We start from the raw sequence: 6,000 nt of genomic DNA, 5'->3' as shown, positions 1-6,000 counted from the left end.
TATGCTTACAGCACCTGGTATTCCCAGGCGGTCACCCATCCAAGTACTAACCAGGCCCGACCCTGCTTAGCTTCCGAGATCAGACGAGATCGGGCGTGATCAGGGTAGTATGGCCGTACGCAAATGTTACCGGGTCCATACTACCTTTTATTCAGCAGGAGCACAAAAGGACTGAGAGCGCTGCCGTGGCCAGAGACGGGACTTGTACAGAAACAATGATTAGATCCATAATGAAGGAAAGCAATGCATAAAGACTTTATTCCATACTCAAAGTACCATATCAAAACGCAATGCAATACACTGCGTGTGCGGTTGAGTGATCTTTTGAAGAAATGTAGCGTTGCAACACCAGGGAAAGACTGCAATGTATCTCTGTCGTTGCAGCCCTCTGATGCTCCCTGCTGCCGGCGTCACAACAGTGTCTGCATGTTTCACAAATAGAGTTTGGAGAGACGTTGTCAGTGTCTGTATGTTGCTTAAATTCTCCCAAACAGTGGGCGCTAAAGATCAGGGCACGGCAGACCATTGCAGCCATTGATCTCGAGCAGAAAAATAAATATGGTTACAGCACCTGGTGTTCCCAGGCGGTCACCCATCCAAGTACTAACCAGGCCCGACCCTGCTTAGCTTCCGAGATCAGACGAGATCGGGCGTGATCAGGGTGGTATGGCCGTACGCAAATGTTACCGGGTCCATACTACCTTTTATTCAGCAGGAGCACAAAAGGACTGAGAGCGCTGCCGTGGCCAGAGACGGGACTTGTACAGAAACAATGATTAGATCCATAATGAAGGAAAGCAATGCATAAAGACTTTATTCCATACTCAAAGTACCATATCAAAACGCAATGCAATACACTGCGTGTGCGGTTGAGTGATCTTTTGAAGAAATGTAGCGTTGCAACACCAGGGATAGACTGCAATGTATCTCTGTCGTTGCAGCCCTCTGATGCTCCCTGCTGCCGGCGTCACAACAGTGTCTGCATTTTTCACAAATAGAGTTTGGAGAGACGTTGTCAGTGTCTGTATGTTGCTTAAATTCTCCCAAACAGTGGGCGCTAAAGATCAGGGCACGGCAGACCATTGCAGCCATTGATCTCGAGCAGAAAAATAAATATGCTTACAGCACCTGGTATTCCCAGGCGGTCACCCATCCAAGTACTAACCAGGCCCGACCCTGCTTAGCTTCCGAGATCAGACGAGATCGGGCGTGATCAGGGTGGTATGGCCGTACGCAAATGTTACCGGGTCCATACTACCTTTTATTCAGCAGGAGCACAAAAGGACTGAGAGCGCTGCCGTGGCCAGAGACGGGACTTGTACAGAAACAATGATTAGATCCATAATGAAGGAAAGCAATGCATAAAGACTTTATTCCATACTCAAAGTACCATATCAAAACGCAATGCAATACACTGCGTGTGCGGTTGAGTGATCTTTTGAAGAAATGTAGCGTTGCAACACCAGGGATAGACTGCAATGTATCTCTGTCGTTGCAGCCCTCTGATGCTCCCTGCTGCCGGCGTCACAACAGTGTCTGCATTTTTCACAAATAGAGTTTGGAGAGACGTTGTCAGTGTCTGTATGTTGCTTAAATTCTCCCAAACAGTGGGCGCTAAAGATCAGGGCACGGCAGACCATTGCAGCCATTGATCTCGAGCAGAAAAATAAATATGCTTACAGCACCTTGTATTCCCAGGCGGTCACCCATCCAAGTACTAACCAGGCCCGACCCTGCTTAGCTTCCGAGATCAGACGAGATCGGGCGTGATCAGGGTGGTATGGCCGTACGCAAATTTTACCGGGTCCATACTACCTTTTATTCAGCAGGAGCACAAAAGGAGTGAGAGCGCTGCCGTGGCCAGAGACGGGACTTGTACAGAAACAATGATTAGATCCATAATGAAGGAAAGCAATGCATAAAGACTTTATTCCATACTCAAAGTACCATATCAAAACGCAATGCAATACACTGCGTGTGCGGTTGAGTGATCTTTTGAAGAAATGTAGCGTTGCAACACCAGGGATAGACTGCAATGTATCTCTGTCGTTGCAGCCCTCTGATGCTCCCTGCTGCCGGCGTCACAACAGTGTCTGCATTTTTCACAAATAGAGTTTGGAGAGACGTTGTCAGTGTCTGTATGTTGCTTAAATTCTCCCAAACAGTGGGCGCTAAAGATCTCTGCCCGTATGCAAATTAGCCATGTGCGCCTAACAGAAGAATGACGTAATGTTGAGAACGAGTCATACTAAAAACCGAGAGCAAGCGAAAGCTAAACCAGACTGTATCAATCACACACTTTGGGTCCATTCTAACTTTTGATAAGAGGCTAGTCTTTAAATCTTTGCAGTGACTGAATGTTGATGATAAAACGGATTGTTTTGCATAAGATGAGTGTGTGCGACTGTGTGTTTGTCATTTCCGGCTTCGGCATACCGCATGGTCATGAAGGCCTCGTGGTGAGTTACTTTCTTAGTGAAGCAGCTTAGCCTTACAGTTGGATAAGTTGGAGTGATTGGAGTTTATTTTTCACAGTGAGAGAGGGGTGCACCGGTCCTGGAGGTACTGCAATACCAGGTCGATGCGTGGAGTGGACGGAGCAAGCCCCTATTCCATCTCCCAGTTCCAAAAAACAATTTAATATATGGTCCCCGGGTAGGGGACGTATCAGATATTAAACTGATAAGAACAGATACTACACTTGATCTTAGCCAAAAGGCCGAGAAGCGATGCCCACACATGCTCAGACCAAGAGTCCAGCTTCCCAAACACGTCGCTCCACTTAGCGGTTTGACAGACGACGACAAAACAAATAGAAGACCAGTCACCCTGTGTGCGTGTTTGTGAAAGCTGAAGAAAAATGCCGAGGTCGCTGCATCTCTCTGCTGGTCCCTGCTGCCAGCGTCACCAGTGTGTCTGCATGTTTCTCAAATAGAGTTTGGAGAGACGTTGTCAGTGTCTGTATGTTGCTTAAATTCTCCCAAACTGTGGGCGCTATAGATCACGGCACGGCAGGCCATTGCAGCCAATGAGCTCGAGTTGAAAAATAAACGTGCTTACAGCACCAGGTGGTCCCCCATCGATGTAGTAACCAGGCCCGACCCTGCTTAGCTTCCGAGATCAGACGTGATCGGGCATGATCAGGCTGTTATGGCCGTAAACTAACATTTCCGGGTCCATACTAGGTTTTATACAGCTGGAGCACATAAGGACTGAGGGTGCTGCCGTGGCCAGAGACGGGACTTGTACAGAAACAATGATTAGATCCATAATGAAGGAAAGCAATGCATAAAGACTTTATTCCATACTCAAAGTACCATATGAAAACGCAATGCAATACACTGCGTGTGCGGTTGAGTGATCTTTTGAAGAAATGTAGCGTTGCAACACCAGGGATAGACTGCAATGTATCTCTGTCGTTGCAGCCCTCTGATGCTTCCTGCTGCCGGCGTCACAACAGTGTCTGCATGTTTCACAAATAGAGTTTGGAGAGACGTTGTCAGTGTCTGTATGTTGCTTAAATTCTCCCAAACAGTGGGCGCTAAGGATCAGGGCACGGCAGACCATTGCAGCCATTGATCTCGAGCAGAAAAATAAAAATGCTTACAGCACCTGGTATTCCCAGGCGGTCACCCATCCAAGTACTAACCAGGCCCGACCCTGCTTAGCTTCCGAGATCAGACGAGATCGGGCGTGATCAGGGTGGTATGGCCGTACGCAAATGTTACCGGGTCCATACTACCTTTTATTCAGCAGGAGCACAAAAGGACTGAGTGCGCTGCCGTGGCCAGAGACGGGACTTGTACAGAAACAATGATTAGATCCATAATGAAGGAAAGCAATGCATAAAGACTTTATTCCATACTCAAAGTACCATATGAAAACGCAATGCAATACACTGCGTGTGCGGTTGAGTGATCTTTTGAAGAAATGTAGCGTTGCAACACCAGGGATAGACTGCAATGTATCTCTGTCGTTGCAGCCCTCTGATGCTCCCTGCTGCCGGCGTCACAACAGTGTCTGCATGTTTCACAAATAGAGTTTGGAGAGACGTTGTCGGTGTCTGTATGTTGCTTATATTCTCCCAAACAGTGGGCGCTAAGGATCAGGGCACGGCAGACCATTGCAGCCATTGATCTCGAGCAGAAAAATAAAAATGCTTACAGCACCTGGTATTCCCAGGCGGTCACCCATCCAAGTACTAACCAGGCCCGACCCTGCTTAGCTTCCGAGATCAGACGAGATCGGGCGTGATCAGGGTGGTATGGCCGTACGCAAATGTTACCGGGTCCATACTACCTTTTATTCAGCAGGAGCACAAAAGGACTGAGAGCGCTGCCGTGGCCAGAGACGGGACTTGTACAGAAACAATGATTAGATCCATAATGAAGGAAAGCAATGCATAAAGACTTTATTCCATACTCAAAGTACCACATCAAAACGCAATGCAATACACTGCGTGTGCGGTTGAGTGATCTTTTGAAGAAATGTAGCGTTGCAACACCAGGGATAGACTGCAATGTATCTCTGTCGTTGCAGCCCTCTGATGCTCCCTGCTGCCGGCGTCACAACAGTGTCTGCATTTTTCACAAATAGAGTTTGGAGAGACGTTGTCAGTGTCTGTATGTTGCTTAAATTCTCCCAAACAGTGGGCGCTAAAGATCTCTGCCCGTATGCAAATTAGCCATGTGCGCCTAACAGAAGAATGACGTAATGTTGAGAACGAGTCATACTAAAAACCGAGAGCAAGCGAAAGCTAAACCAGACTGTATCAATCACACACTTTGGGTCCATTCTAACTTTTGATAAGAGGCTAGTCTTTAAATCTTTGCAGTGACTGAATGTTGATGATAAAACGGATTGTTTTGCATAAGATGAGTGTGTGCGACTGTGTGTTTGTCATTTCCGGCTTCGGCATACCGCATGGTCATGAAGGCCTCGTGGTGAGTTACTTTCTTAGTGAAGCAGCTTAGCCTTACAGTTGGATAAGTTGGAGTGATTGGAGTTTATTTTTCACAGTGAGAGAGGGGTGCACCGGTCCTGGAGGTACTGCAATACCAGGTCGATGCGTGGAGTGGACGGAGCAAGCCCCTATTCCATCTCCCAGTTCCAAAAAACAATTTAATATATGGTCCCCGGGTAGGGGACGTATCAGATATTAAACTGATAAGAACAGATACTACACTTGATCTTAGCCAAAAGGCCGAGAAGCGATGCCCACACATGCTCAGACCAAGAGTCCAGCTTCCCAAACACGTCGCTCCACTTAGCGGTTTGACAGACGACGACAAAACAAATAGAAGACCAGTCACCCTGTGTGCGTGTTTGTGAAAGCTGAAGAAAAATGCCGAGGTCGCTGCATCTCTCTGCTGGTCCCTGCTGCCAGCGTCACCAGTGTGTCTGCATGTTTCTCAAATAGAGTTTGGAGAGACGTTGTCAGTGTCTGTATGTTGCTTAAATTCTCCCAAACAGTGGGCGCTATAGATCACGGCACGGCAGGCCATTGCAGCCAATGAGCTCGAGTTGAAAAATAAACGTGCTTACAGCACCAGGTGGTCCCCCATCGATGTAGTAACCAGGCCCGACCCTGCTTAGCTTCCGAGATCAGACGTGATCGGGCATGATCAGGCTGTTATGGCCGTAAACTAACATTTCCGGGTCCATACTAGGTTTTATACAGCTGGAGCACATAAGGACTGAGGGTGCTGCCGTGGCCAGAGACGGGACTTGTACAGAAACAATGATTAGATCCATAATGAAGGAAAGCAATGCATAAAGACTTTATTCCATACTCAAAGTACCATATGAAAACGCAATGCAATACACTGCGTGTGCGGTTGAGTGATCTTTTGAAGAAATGTAGCGTTGCAACACCAGGGATAGACTGCAATGTATCTCTGTCGTTGCAGCCCTCTGATGCTTCCTGCTGCCGGCGTCACAACAGTGTCTGCATGTTTCACAAATAGAGTTTGGAGAGACGTTGTCAGTGTCTGTATGTTG

Source organism: Pollachius pollachius, assembly GCF_949987615.1.
Source record: "Pollachius pollachius genome assembly, chromosome: 18".
Lineage (NCBI taxonomy): Eukaryota > Metazoa > Chordata > Actinopteri > Gadiformes > Gadidae > Pollachius > Pollachius pollachius.
This window is presented reverse-complemented; position numbering follows the sequence as displayed.